Source organism: Lissotriton helveticus, chromosome 7 (assembly GCF_964261635.1).
Source record: "Lissotriton helveticus chromosome 7, aLisHel1.1, whole genome shotgun sequence".
NCBI lineage: Eukaryota > Metazoa > Chordata > Amphibia > Caudata > Salamandridae > Lissotriton > Lissotriton helveticus.
This window is the reverse complement of record NC_136068.1, coordinates 258,271,064-258,283,829: the sequence shown is the minus strand read 5'-3', so window position 1 is coordinate 258,283,829 and position 12,766 is coordinate 258,271,064. Positions and strand designations below refer to the sequence as shown.

Here is a 12,766-nt window from a genome sequence, read left to right as displayed (position 1 = left end):
ATCACTGCCAGATCCTGTCCCATCCCCCTGTCGATGCAGAGCCTAGCGGAAGCCACGGCACAGGATGAGTGTCTCCAGCGGGATAGAAGAATTCTACAGCAGGGGAATTGGCACAAGGCCAAGGGAGAGTGGAAGATCTTGACCATTCCTGCTCAAAGGATAATGGAAAGCTTGCATCATGTGAAGGATGAACTTACTGAAGATCCCACGGGCTGTTTGCTGCGAGGGCATCGTCTGGTCATACCCACTGCCCTCACCACCAGGTGTGTGCAACTTGCACATGTCAGCCATCAGGGCATGGTCAAGACTAAATCACGTCTTCGTTCTAAGGTTTGGTTTCCACTCATGGATGAGCTGGTAGAGAGAACGGTTCGGTCCTGTCCAGCCTGTCAAGTCACTGGAGACTTACCTCACCCTGCCCCGATCATAACTGAACCTCGCCCGCAGTCTCCCTGGTCCTGTGTGAGCATGGACTTTGGCAGCCTTCCAGATGGCCGGCACACCTTAGTGGCCATAGATGACTATTCAAAATACCCGGAAGTAGAGATTGTTGGGACTCTCAGTGCAAGTGAAGTAATACCCAAGATCGATAAGATAATGGCCACCCATGGCTTGATCAAGGAACTAAGGACTGATAATGGACCACCGTTTCACAGACAAGAAGTGTCTGAATACCTCACCAGTCTTGGAATACAGCACCGTCGAATCACGCCCCGTTGGCCTCAAGCTAACGGTGAGGCCGAACGGTTCATGAGGACTCTCAATAAAGTCATACGAATTGCCCATGACAAAGGACAATCCATTGAATTCGCCATTTTCACATTCCTGCATAGCTATCGGCATACCCCTCACACCACCACTGGGGTGGCCCCTGCCCACCTGCTGATGGGTCGGGTTGTCATGGACACCATACCTCATCATCCTCAGTGGCAACCAGAAAGGCCCGATTATTGCCGGATTGATACGAGGCGGAAGAAGGTTCATGCTTAGGTGAGCCATCGCCGTAATGCTCAAGCTAGCCGGATCAAGGAAGGTGACCTAGTTCTGTCGAAAAATAGATGCCAAGGGGGAAAGTTCCAACTCCCTTATGAAAAGTTGCCCTGGACTGTGGTGAGCGTCAAGGGAACCCGAGTTGTCGTGACTCGGGGAAGAGAGACTGTGACTCGCAACATTTCCCACTTCAAACGATTTCATGCCACGACAATGGACCCTGCCGCGACTTCAATGGACCCTACCGCGACTTCCATTGCTCCCACCGTCATGAGTAGCCCCAGTGAGGACCCTGACCTGAGTGATGTCGGAGTTGGTTACGCTGAGGCGGAGGCGAACACTGATGCCCCCGCTGTGTCTGACCCTCCACCATCTGAAGAGGCTCCAGAGGGGGCTGATCCTTTGCTATCTAGTCGAGGTCTGTCCCAATATAGCTTGCGGAGAAATCCTGCACCCTCATCACGACTGCGAGGATATGTAATGTAAGACTGTTCCTTATTATTTATTTTGTTCATTGTATGCCCCTGCTGCAGAGGTAGGGAAATGATTTCCCATGGGACACTCAGAAGTTTGGGAACTGATAAAGTAAATGCCTAATGTTATGTTGTTTAAAACCTTGTTGGGGAGGAATGTAATGTCGCGATATGTGATGGCGTGACTACGTCGTGACGTAGAGTACACGTACTGGCCAGTTAATAAAAGGGCAGGAGCACGTCCACGTTGGCCTGTTGGAGACGGAGACAGCGACCTGCAATTACACCTCACCTAAGGCTCCTGTTAATATTAATGTGCTAGGCCCCCAGCCCCTGACCGCCACGTCCATTCCCTTGGTGTCGGCACTGCCCAAGTGCGCGACACAACACCGACCTTGGCCTTGGGGAATCATGTTCGAACCTCGTAATCGGCTCAGCATCCTGTGACTCTGGGCAAATCACTTATCTCCCCGTGCCTACCAAAAATGAATGTGTCTTTTTGTAACGTAACTCAGTGGCGAAGCTAGGCCTTATGCCATGGCAGCCTCTGCGTTTGCCGTCAGCAGCGGGCATATTGAAGAGCGTTTGAGGGGTGCTGGAGATTCCTGGAGGGCGGTGCTGGCTATTCCTGGCACCGCCGCCCCAAAACTCGTGCTGCCCGGGGACCGCCCCCTCTTGCTAGCTACTGATATAACTGGTGCTAATGTAAAGTGGTCAGGTCGAGTTTGCGCTATATAAATCGGTTAAAAAAAATGCAATATGTCTCGCATTTGCTTGAAGTAGGGCTATTGGCAGTAGCAGCTCCTAGTGGGAGTGCTACCGGGCGGTGACGTGGGGTGGGGGGTAGTAAACACCGTAATACGGATGAATGAAGGTAAGTAGACAATTAAATCAATAAAACAAATTTCGTTGGTGCTCTGCATCCCATTTGGCGATGCAGCGCGTGCAACAAAATTCGTTTTATTGGTTCAACTGTCTACTTGCCTGCATTCATCCGTATTCCGGTGTTTACTATCCCCACCCTGCCCCACATCACTGCCCGGCAGCACTCCCACAATGAGCCGCTATTGGTGTTGTTAAATGACAATGTCGTTTACCCATGTGTTATGGAGTATATGTATGTAGTGTGTAGTGGAATTATGTGAATTGGATTGGAGTTCTTGTCTGTGGATTTTTGAGGCATGGAATTGTGCGTTTTGGAGTGGATTTGTGTAGTGGAATTATGTGGCATGGTGTGCAGTGGAAGTATGTGGATAGTAATGATGTGGTATTGAGTGTATTGGAATTATGTGGAGTGGGATTGTGTGTTATGGAGTTTAATAATGTGCAATGGTACTTTGTTTTGTGGAGTGGTATGTATTGGAGTTTAATTATGTGGTGTGTTGAAGAATTTTGTGGCATGATGTGGATTTCTGTGGTGTGGATTGGATGTATGTGGTGAGTTGTGTAATTGTGTTGTTGAGTTGAATTATGTGGTTTAGTATTGCATTTTGTGGTGTGGATTGGTAATGAGTCAGCCCACTTCAGCCACTGGCTGTTTTGTCTTTGATAGCATTTCCTAGTAACAAGTGCACATGCACCTAGAAAGTAGAGCACTTCAGGGCCAAGGCTGTTAGGCCAATCTCTCCTTTAGTTAATTTAATTTATCTGTAACTATTTTTTATTCTTTTAATTTCTATTGCATATGCATAAAAATAAAAATAAAAGCACAATTGCCCATGCCCATCCTACTGGTTGTGTAAATGTTAATAAAACAATGTTGAAACGAAAGTCATGGAGGGAAATCCCCTCAGCCACATACCCATAGGCATCCACGGAAACAGATGCGTCTGCACACACGCTGCAGACAGGTACCACACACACACACACACACACACACCACACGCACACACACACCACACGCACACACACACTGCTCACAGGCACCACACACACCACAGAAAGCGAATGCTGCACACGTATTGCTTTAAGTCATCGATATTTTCAACAGTGAAATCCTATTCCACAAATAACGTTTATGTAATAAAAAATGTAAGAAGGTATATTGCATCCACTTATAAATAAATAAACAGCAAAAATGGTATGATGTAAATTTGCTCCAGAGTGCAGATTCCTTAAAACACAAGCAACAAAAATCGTAGCAATGACGTATCCTGTTTTGGTAGCAGGCAGGGCAAAGTTTCTTTAGTATGGCCCCAAGAGATAAAACATTTGCCTTTCTAGTTGGATAAGCTTCTTCTAAGGCTGATCGCGCTCAAAAACTTTATATTCTCCAAAGTGAGGAATAAAGTAATGGAAATAAAAAAAAAATTCTACCTCATGTTTGCCGAGCGCCGGTACAAAGTTGGAGGCTTGTTTGTGTGTGTCACAAGGGGCTGCAGCGGGTGGTCACTTTCCGCAGCGGGTGGTCACTTCCTGCACTCAAACTGTTTGTGCCCATGCCACGGAGTGCTTATGCTCAACTAACAACTCAGCATGCCAAGACTGGAATGCATACGATCCTGTCACACCAGACACCACAGCTCTCACATAGACAAATGTATAACCCATATCTTATCAACTATGCACTCTTTAAAGCCGCCTAATAATCCAACGTGAAAAGGAGCACTTTATAGTCTTGTCATTGGTAGGAAGTGCTATGTAAATTCTGCAATATTAACTCCTCTAAAGTAAAGGCAAGATGACAGTTCCATGGAGTTGAAAAAAAAACTGTGTGAAACTCCGTTCTGCTCCACCCAAAAAAAAAAGGGAAATAATCACTTACCTGCTTTGGCATCTCCGGGCTGCCCTCCTTCTCGCCGTGATCTCCTCCTCGCGTCCTCGCCGGTCGCAAAACCTACATTGTACGTCTCGCAGTCCTCACAAGACATACAACGTAGGGGTTTGCGACCGGCGAGGAGGAGACCACAGTGAGGAGGAGGGCAGCCCGGAGACGCCATGGGCATTGGCACAGGGGCAAACTCTGCAACGCCTCAGAGTCGGAGTTTTTGTCTGAACGTCATGTTCCCAACTTAGTGCCGAGTTGGCAAAACTCCGCAAACTCCGCTGGCAGAGCGGAGTTTACCACCCGGGCTTAATAATAATGGGTAGAGGATGTGGCTTAACTTCCAGAGCTTCCGACTTTGTAACTGGGGAACCAGGTTTGAGTCTCAGCATAGGCTCAACATCCTGTGATTCTGTGAAAATCACTCAATCTCCCTGTGTCTACCAAAACAAGCCGTATATAATAACAAGAGGAGAAAAGCAATGAGAAACCCCGGCACTGAACGCCTTTCCTGAACTTTTTTTTTCCAAGTCGGAAAGCCCATGTACTGTCAACAATTAGTCACAGCCAGGTGGACAAATAAATACATGTTTCTTATTACTGATGGATTGCAATACTGTTTTCAAAAGTTGTTCTATATTTGCCCAGTGTAAAAATCTACACATTTTTGCAGACGTATGCTATGGAATTTCTGAGTGTCAATGTCAATCCTTCGACAAAAAGCAAAATGAAATGACACAGGGCACTGCCACCCGATACATTGATATACTTGGAGTGTTTCAGAGTTGACAAGGGAAGAATCCACAGAGACTGTTAATTGTAGCACATTTAACATACATTATATCAATGTCAAGAATGTATAGCATCTTGTTACATACATATTTATAATGTCTTATGGAGAAACAAATATTTTCCAATTTGCACCCCGATAATGTCTTGTGACACAATCAAAAATGTCCGCCTTGTTTAAAAGGGCTTACTAATTACAGTAGCTACTGTTTAACGTAAACACTACCTTTCCAAGATGGCTGTCATACTCGCAATTAGCTAAATAATTAGCTAAATAAAGCATCCCCTACATGTGATGCTGAGAATTGACCAGCACTAGTGTGCTGTATAATTAGGTTAAAAAACACGATATTCTCTACAATCCATAAATACTCACCATAAGTTGATTTTATTGGGTGGGCAAAGGTCCGTTCCTAGAACTGCTGACTTTGAAAGTGGGAAACCTGGTTCGAGTCCCTGCATCAGTTCAACATCATGTGATTTTGGTGAATAACTTAACAATCCTGTGCCTAACAAAAGCAGTTTGTTTTTCAAGTTAGCGATGGGGCATAGCAAACAGAGCTGCTGGCTCTGGGCCTGGGGAACCAGGTTTGAGTCTCGGCGTTGGCTCTACAAAAAACATGCCAATGGCAACAAATAAATGTAAGCTCATAATAAATATAATTATATAGTGGTTGAATATGTACAATTACAGGATCAGCTGAACAAACAGTGTAGGAGCAAAAGAGAACAAGCAGGAGGGGAAGTGCACGGAAACAGGCACTCTTGGAACGCGTCTAATAAGCAGGAAGCAAAGAAATGCAAATGCTGTGTGTGTTTGTTAGCTCAAAAGCCAACACGGGAGGGGGAAGTGCATGGAACAGTCGTCCTCAGAACGAGTCTTATGAGCAGGAAACAAAGAAATGCAAATGCCATGTGTGGGTTCGCTCAAAAGTGAAAAGTCAATAAAAAAAGAGTGCCCCCAAGGTATCGTAAATAAAATGAAGATTAAGAGTACAAGTAACAGTCCTCACGGGAGGTAACAAAAGTTCAAAAGGAGGGACTACTAATTGTATTCACCAATCAAAAGCCAGCATTTACAAAGGACAGTAAGAGGAACCAATGAAAAAGATGGGCGATTTTTTTTGAAGCCCCTAATCTAGATACAGCATGTCTGGAAGAGACAGCGCATGCGCTGCCTAGGCGAGATCTACAACAACACACGGAAAAACTCCCAATTCACACCAGAGAAACATAAACTCGGTCACTTCAATTAATTATCTTTGCTTACATGCATGAATTATCTTTGCTTGCATGAATGTGAACTTTGTTGATCAAGACATGTAAATTATGGGGTTTGAAGCAGTAGCTAGCCTTTGATTCAGCCTCGGATTGGCAAGACAGGGAATCAACCAGAGGCCGATTGGCCTGTGGCTGTGCAAAGCTGGTGGGATGTTTTTGGGTGGAATAAGAAATCCCACTTGCCTGGGCCATCTCAGTCAACAGTATGCATATACTAAACGTGACGGGAAGCACAGCCGGCTAATTGTCAGAGGCAGAATGACAAGGGCTGCTCCTGGTCTTCACAGTATGAGGTGTCCCTGCCTCATGGCTACCTTTAGGTGTGACGGAAGCCTTATGCAGCTGCCAATGGGAAATCATTAGCACTTACTTTTAAGAGGACTGGGGCAGTGGAGAGGACTGGGCAGGGGAGAGGACTGGAGCAGCGGAGGGGAGTGGAGCAGCTGAGCGACTGGAGAATCGGGGTGGTGGGAGTTGGTGAGGCCAGCGAGGGAGCCCCTAAGTTTACTTATCCCCCCTCACCTTCATGGAACAGGCAGGGATAAATTAGTCTATTCTGTTGTCCTTTGCCTGCTCCATATCAGTTACTGCAGTTAACGGGGAGATGTTGAGGTCTTGGCTTCTTTGAAACTGATAAACCAGGTTCAAGTCCTAGTGTCAGCTCAACATCCTGTGATTCTGGGCAAATCACTTAATCTACCTGTTGTTGAATATGAATTTACCCGTAAAAAACAAAAGACAAGAGGTGTTTGGCAAAACAAAAACAGTTAGTTTAATTAAACACTTCAACAGGGAGCACAGTTACAGAAATGGGCCTGAGGACTGTTTCAAAGTACAGTCAGTCTGAGGAGGTCTTTATACAGTTTTTGGGTATCATAAAAGTACTTCTGGCGATCCTTATTTGGGAAAAGAATGCAGGCCTTGTCTATGGAGTCTAGGTAAGGCTTTTGATAACAAATGCACGTGGGCCTTGACCGTGCATGGACCCAATGGGGGCCAGTGGGAAACGTGTCCAGATGTCCTGCATTAGGGGCGCATGATCATTGCATGTGCTATGTCCTGCTTGGCTATGTGGTCTGAACTTTGGGGCAGATTCTGATGCGGTGTGGAAAGTTTCACGATCAAATGGGCTTGGGAATGGTTACCGACCAAATTGGATCGAGAGAGTCCAATCGACCGAGTACAATGCATCCGTATACTTCCAGATACGATTTGGTTGGACTCCCATTGACTTCATTGGGAGCCTTTGTTCCGACTGAATGCATAGGCTCCCATTGAAGAAAGGGGTGGCTGGGGAAAATCGGGCACCCTGTGGCGGGCACCCCCTGGTGCCTGCCACAATGCATGGCTGGTAAGGGAAGACCCATGGGTACCCCCACAGGCCCAATTCGGAAGGCTCCGGGTGCCGAGGGTCCCACTATGGGACCCCAAAGTCTGATTCCGAATGACGATTTGAGTTGGACGGCATGATTCAGAAAAGCTGTCCAAATCCAGCATCATGCTCGGTTCGGAAACGCACGCCATAGAAACTTACGATTCTGCTCCTTATGGCTCGGTCATTCCGAATGCCATCGGGTTGGGATTGGGAAATTCCTAACACCTAACTCGCATCATACTTGGTTGGATGGGAACCTTTCCGAGTCGGTCGGAAAGACTTGTTCCCGACCCGATTTGGAAAGAGCAAATGCCGTTAGTAGGCCTTCCTAAATGCATCAGAATGAGGCCCTTTGTGTGCCATCCGACTTTATGATGTTTTGGGAATACTCACACCCCTCTGGCCATGTTTACTTTATTAGGGCCAATCTCCCTGGACCATTGTATTGTTGCTATGCTTATCTTGGGGATGGACTGTATTTCCTGTTTGCACATTTGTCTGCCAGCTACGTGCCACCCCACCTGTGAAGTGTCTATCACTAACCTCAGGCCTATGTCGCAGAGCCTGCTTGACCACGTATTTCTGAGTCAGGGTTGATGAAGAGTTCATGACAGGCAAGATTGTTAATAGTGATGCGATTTTGCATCAATATGTACATTTCATGAACACCAATTAGAAATGCATATGAAGGGTCACAACCTAGAAGATAGTTCAATTGTCAAACGTCATGAAATTTGGCCGAAAAATAGAATTCAACTGTGATATGAACTAATGATTGTGAAAATAGAAACACCTTCATATAGCACACAGACATCGACAAAACATATTATATAGACAAAATACAGTTGCATCAATTTAGCAGCACCACAGCATCAAATAACCACAACATCAATAATGCCTTGCATCAATTTCAATACTACAATAAGTAAAAGCTGACAGAGAAAATATGATGACTTTGGCAAAAATACCTTAGCCCCCTCCTAAAATATGCTATCCTGTGACTAGGGGAAGCCCTGCACCATACACGGAACTAAGTGAGTCTGATAGTCTGTCAATATCGGCTCTTCGACAAAGAAAACAACAATATTTTTGTGGATTAAAACAATAACTCGAAGAACCACAGGCCCCTCTTGGCGAAACACAAGCTAATCCTGATCCCCCCGACCCATATGTTTTTCCCTAGTGTCCGAATTACACCGTTTCACACACAGAGGCTTAGCGTACCATCTGTGTCACGCACAGTGTTCCAAGGGAACAACATCTCTCACTTCTTTTAGATACCACTAGTATTGAAGATTGAGGTGCCGGCCCAATATCACACCTGGGGCCTCTGCGTACCATCTGTGTCACGCCCAGCGGTCCAAGTTGTGTAGCCTCAACCCTGTTTCACACCCAGGTACAAGCGTACCATCTGTGTCACTGTCACACCCAGTGGTCCAAGCGACAAACAATTTCACCAGTTATAGCATGCTGGCTATCGAAAAAAGGTGACCTCCACAGAAACACCTCCAAGGCCTCCTTCTGACTACACAGTTTGTACACATAAACTAGGTAACATGCCAGAATTCTATCAGTGGCAGGGTGCTCAGGTTACATTTTTGTACTTCTTCCTTGTTTGCTATATGTCAAATGCTGGGGACTAAGGATCAGATGTGGTCTCTTACCCTCTGATGACAGCTTCAGGATGGATATCCGCTTGCGGATTCAGCAGAACTTCCAATCAATTACAGCATCTGCTCACACCTCTTGCTGCGCAGATGTGAATCAGTCCGGACGTATCCCCTTTCCTTCACTGTAGTTGGGTCCGAGGTTCCAATCTCTCATGGCTGGCTCATCAAAATGTTGCTCGAATATAAATTTACCTTAAAAAAACAAAAGATGAGAGGAGTATGGCAAAACAGGAACAGTTGGTTTAATTAAACACTTTCGCCAGGAGCACAGTTACAGAAACGGGTCTGAGGATTGTCTCAAAGTACAATCAATTTGAGCAAGTCTTTATACAGTCGTTGGGTATCATAAAAATACTTCAGGTGATCCTTATTTGGTAAAAGAATGCAGGCCTTGTCATAAATAAGGCCCCGATAACAAATGCAGGTGGGCCTAATGTGGGCCAGTGGGTAATGTGTCCAGATGTCTGGCATGAGGGGCGCATGATCACAGCATGTATCTGTGTGTGCTTAGTCCTGATTGGCACTGTGTTCTTAATTTGTGTGGAATCTGACTTTATGATGTTTTGGGAATGTATGCACCCCTCCAGCCATGTATGCTTTATAGGGGCCAATGTCCCTGGACCATTGTGGTGTTGCTGCGCTTATCTGGAGGATGGACCGCAGTTCCCTATTCTCACATTTTGTGTGCTGGCTAAGTGCCACCCCACTTGTTATGTGTCAATCAGTAACCTCAGGCCTCTGTCGCAGAGCCTGCTTGACCACGTATTTCTGAGTCTGAGTTGATGGAGAGTTCATGATGGGTGAGGATGTTAATAGTGATGCGATTTTGGTCATATATGCATTGGCATCGATTTTATCAACATTATCATTTCTTAGCCTAAAAAAGAAATCTGACCTTTTGTAAAGTTATCCGGTGCTTATGTGAAGCACTCCAATGCTTGTGGGCCAAGTTAGTGCTATATAAAACTTCATTTATTTGAGGAAAGTGAGACTGTTTTATTTTCCATTTTTGCATTTACACATTAGCATCATTACCAGGGTAGGAACTTTCACATGATGCTACCAGCAAGTAAAACAAAAAAACAGATGCATCTTTCACCAGTCCCTGAGCATTAGAGAGCTTTTCTCAAGTATTGAAAAAAAGGTGGTGGATAACTTAAAAACCCAGGGTGAGTGTAAACGGCAGTGTGAGAGGCTGGCCTGGTATATGATGTACACTTAGGTAAGTGGACACCCTGTACCAGTCCAGACAGCCCTTATGGTGATTTAGGAGGTCTTAGACAACCATAGAAAGCTCTCTAAGTGGTAGCTGTGGAGAGCAGCCTTCAGGCTTAGTCAGGAAGGAGTGTAAAGCAGCTTGTTTTACCAGAATGCAATCTTATAGGTATAGATGAAATGAAAAAGAACCACACATTGTATTTGTAAAAATATGTATTTATTTTATAATACTCACTAACACGTATAGATATCTCCTACCCAGAGACATGTACAATGCACACAATACTATGCAATAGAAATCACATAAATAGCAAAAAATAGACAGAGTACCCCAGGGGGGGACCAAACCATATATTAGGAAAGTGGTAGGGAGAACCATGACTCATGTCAAGACAATGCCCAGAGGATAAATAAGTGCTGGGGACCCGATTAACCACTCAAGGGGAGTGACTAGGAATCCCATGGAGATCGTGTGCAGTGTGGGAACATAACCGCGTTCTCTGTAGAAGTCAATGTCTTAAGTTGTGGTTGCAATTTTAAAGAAAAAGGACCCTTCCCAGTGGACCCTAAAAAAAACCTGTGGGAGACCGAAGGTTGGAGAGCCACCCCATCCATGGATACCCTATTGCTCACGTTACCTACACCAGGGAAGCCGGGTGCAAAGGTGTGAAGTGGTGTCGGAAACCGCCATTGAACCCTTCAGGAAAATGCTGCTGCTGGAGAAGGTGAAAGTGTCCGGTGGAATCCGAAGGTGGATTCAAGTTGAAGAGCACCTGCAAGCAGAGGGGACAGAGTCTATGTCACTCAGGAGTGACCAGGAGACCTGGAAGACGAATACCCACCGATGTCGGGAGTTGCAGGAGAGTTGATGGTAACCTTGGCTCTGCAGCTGTGAGGACCAGGGGATGCTGTGCAAGACCAGGAGCCATTCACGAGCTGTCCCACGTCGGATGTCGAGAGTTGGGGTGTCGGTGTCCGTCAGGAGCACTAACAAGCCTTGGCAACTGCAAACAACGTGAAAGGTGCAGAAGGGGTAGTGTCGGGACCAGCAAGGTCCAGGGGACTCACCACAAGCATGTGAACCAGGGGCAGGCCTCGAGCAATTAGGGGAGCCCAAAAGAAATCAAAGATGACCCTCAACAGGACTCACAGACCGGAGGCACTGGAGTTGCAAGAGCACCTTGAGCAGCTCACCAAAAGATGCAGGCCACGGTGTAAATGATGCCGTGTGGGTGAATATTATGGTCACTGGAGAGGCTGGAGGTTGGGGCCACTTGGAGCCTGAAGATCTTGGTGGAAGGACGCCAACAAGCCTTTGCAACGGCAAGTCGATGCGGTGCACAGAGGTTCGGTTCCTGTGGCTCCGACAAGGGATACTGGCCTCAAACTTGGTGAGAGGACAGGGCAGGCCTCAAGGGCTGAGAATAACCACAACCTGTGTTGCTGAGCCTTTTGGAATTCGTGGGAGCTCAGGATCAGAAAACAGGTCAACTTAGTTGCGGTCCCTGCAGATGCAGTGAAGTGATTCCTTCACTTCAAGGGAGATTCCCTCAGGTGCCTTGGATGCCCACAGGTCTTGGAAGGTTCCTGTACGGTGCACAGGCATAGACAATGCAGCAGAGTAGGGAGATGAAGTTGTGTCCAAACAAAGTCCAGCGAAGTCCAGAGTGCCCAGACGGTAGAAGTTGAAGTGGTGCCTGAATTGAATTGAATTGAATAGAATAGTGTCCCACAACAGATCTTGGGACCTACACCCAGGTAAGCCCTTAAGTACCCTAAGGATAGGGTTGGGACAATTCATGGTTCCCTCCCAGGGGAGGGATTGGACAGTGGGGAGGATACTCTCATGTCCTTTGTCCAGTTTCTTGCCAGAGCGGGAGCCAACGGCTCCCTGAGCTGGTTTGAACTGGACTATGCAAGGAGGGCACCAAATGTGCCCCTCATAACGACTGAGTGGCGCTGGAAATATTGGCCCCTGAGCTGGTTTGAACTGCACTATGCAAGGAGGGCACCAAATGTGCCCCTCATAACGACTGAGTGGCACTGGCAATATTGGTCTGCCTTCCCCCTGCTCGAGCTTGGCTCAGCAGCAGGAGGGCAGAATCGTGTCTCCGATCAGCAGCAGCCATGTTTAGCTGTCTGGGTCTAGAAGACTGGCACCGGGGGCACTGAGAGCCTAACAGAAGGCCTTTACAGTGCTTAGAAT

General features: G+C 46.5%; 1 long non-coding RNA gene across 1 annotated transcript in view; it reads right to left on the bottom strand.

Moving 5' to 3' along the window:
• The window catches only part of LOC144768407 (uncharacterized), a 185,899-nt gene that overhangs the window by 53,707 nt on the left and 119,426 nt on the right, over positions 1–12,766 (bottom strand). Inside the window, exon 3 of the long non-coding RNA XR_013598538.1 lies at positions 9,337–9,534. This is a non-coding gene — a long non-coding RNA (uncharacterized LOC144768407). The remainder of the gene's footprint in view (positions 1–9,336; positions 9,535–12,766) is intronic.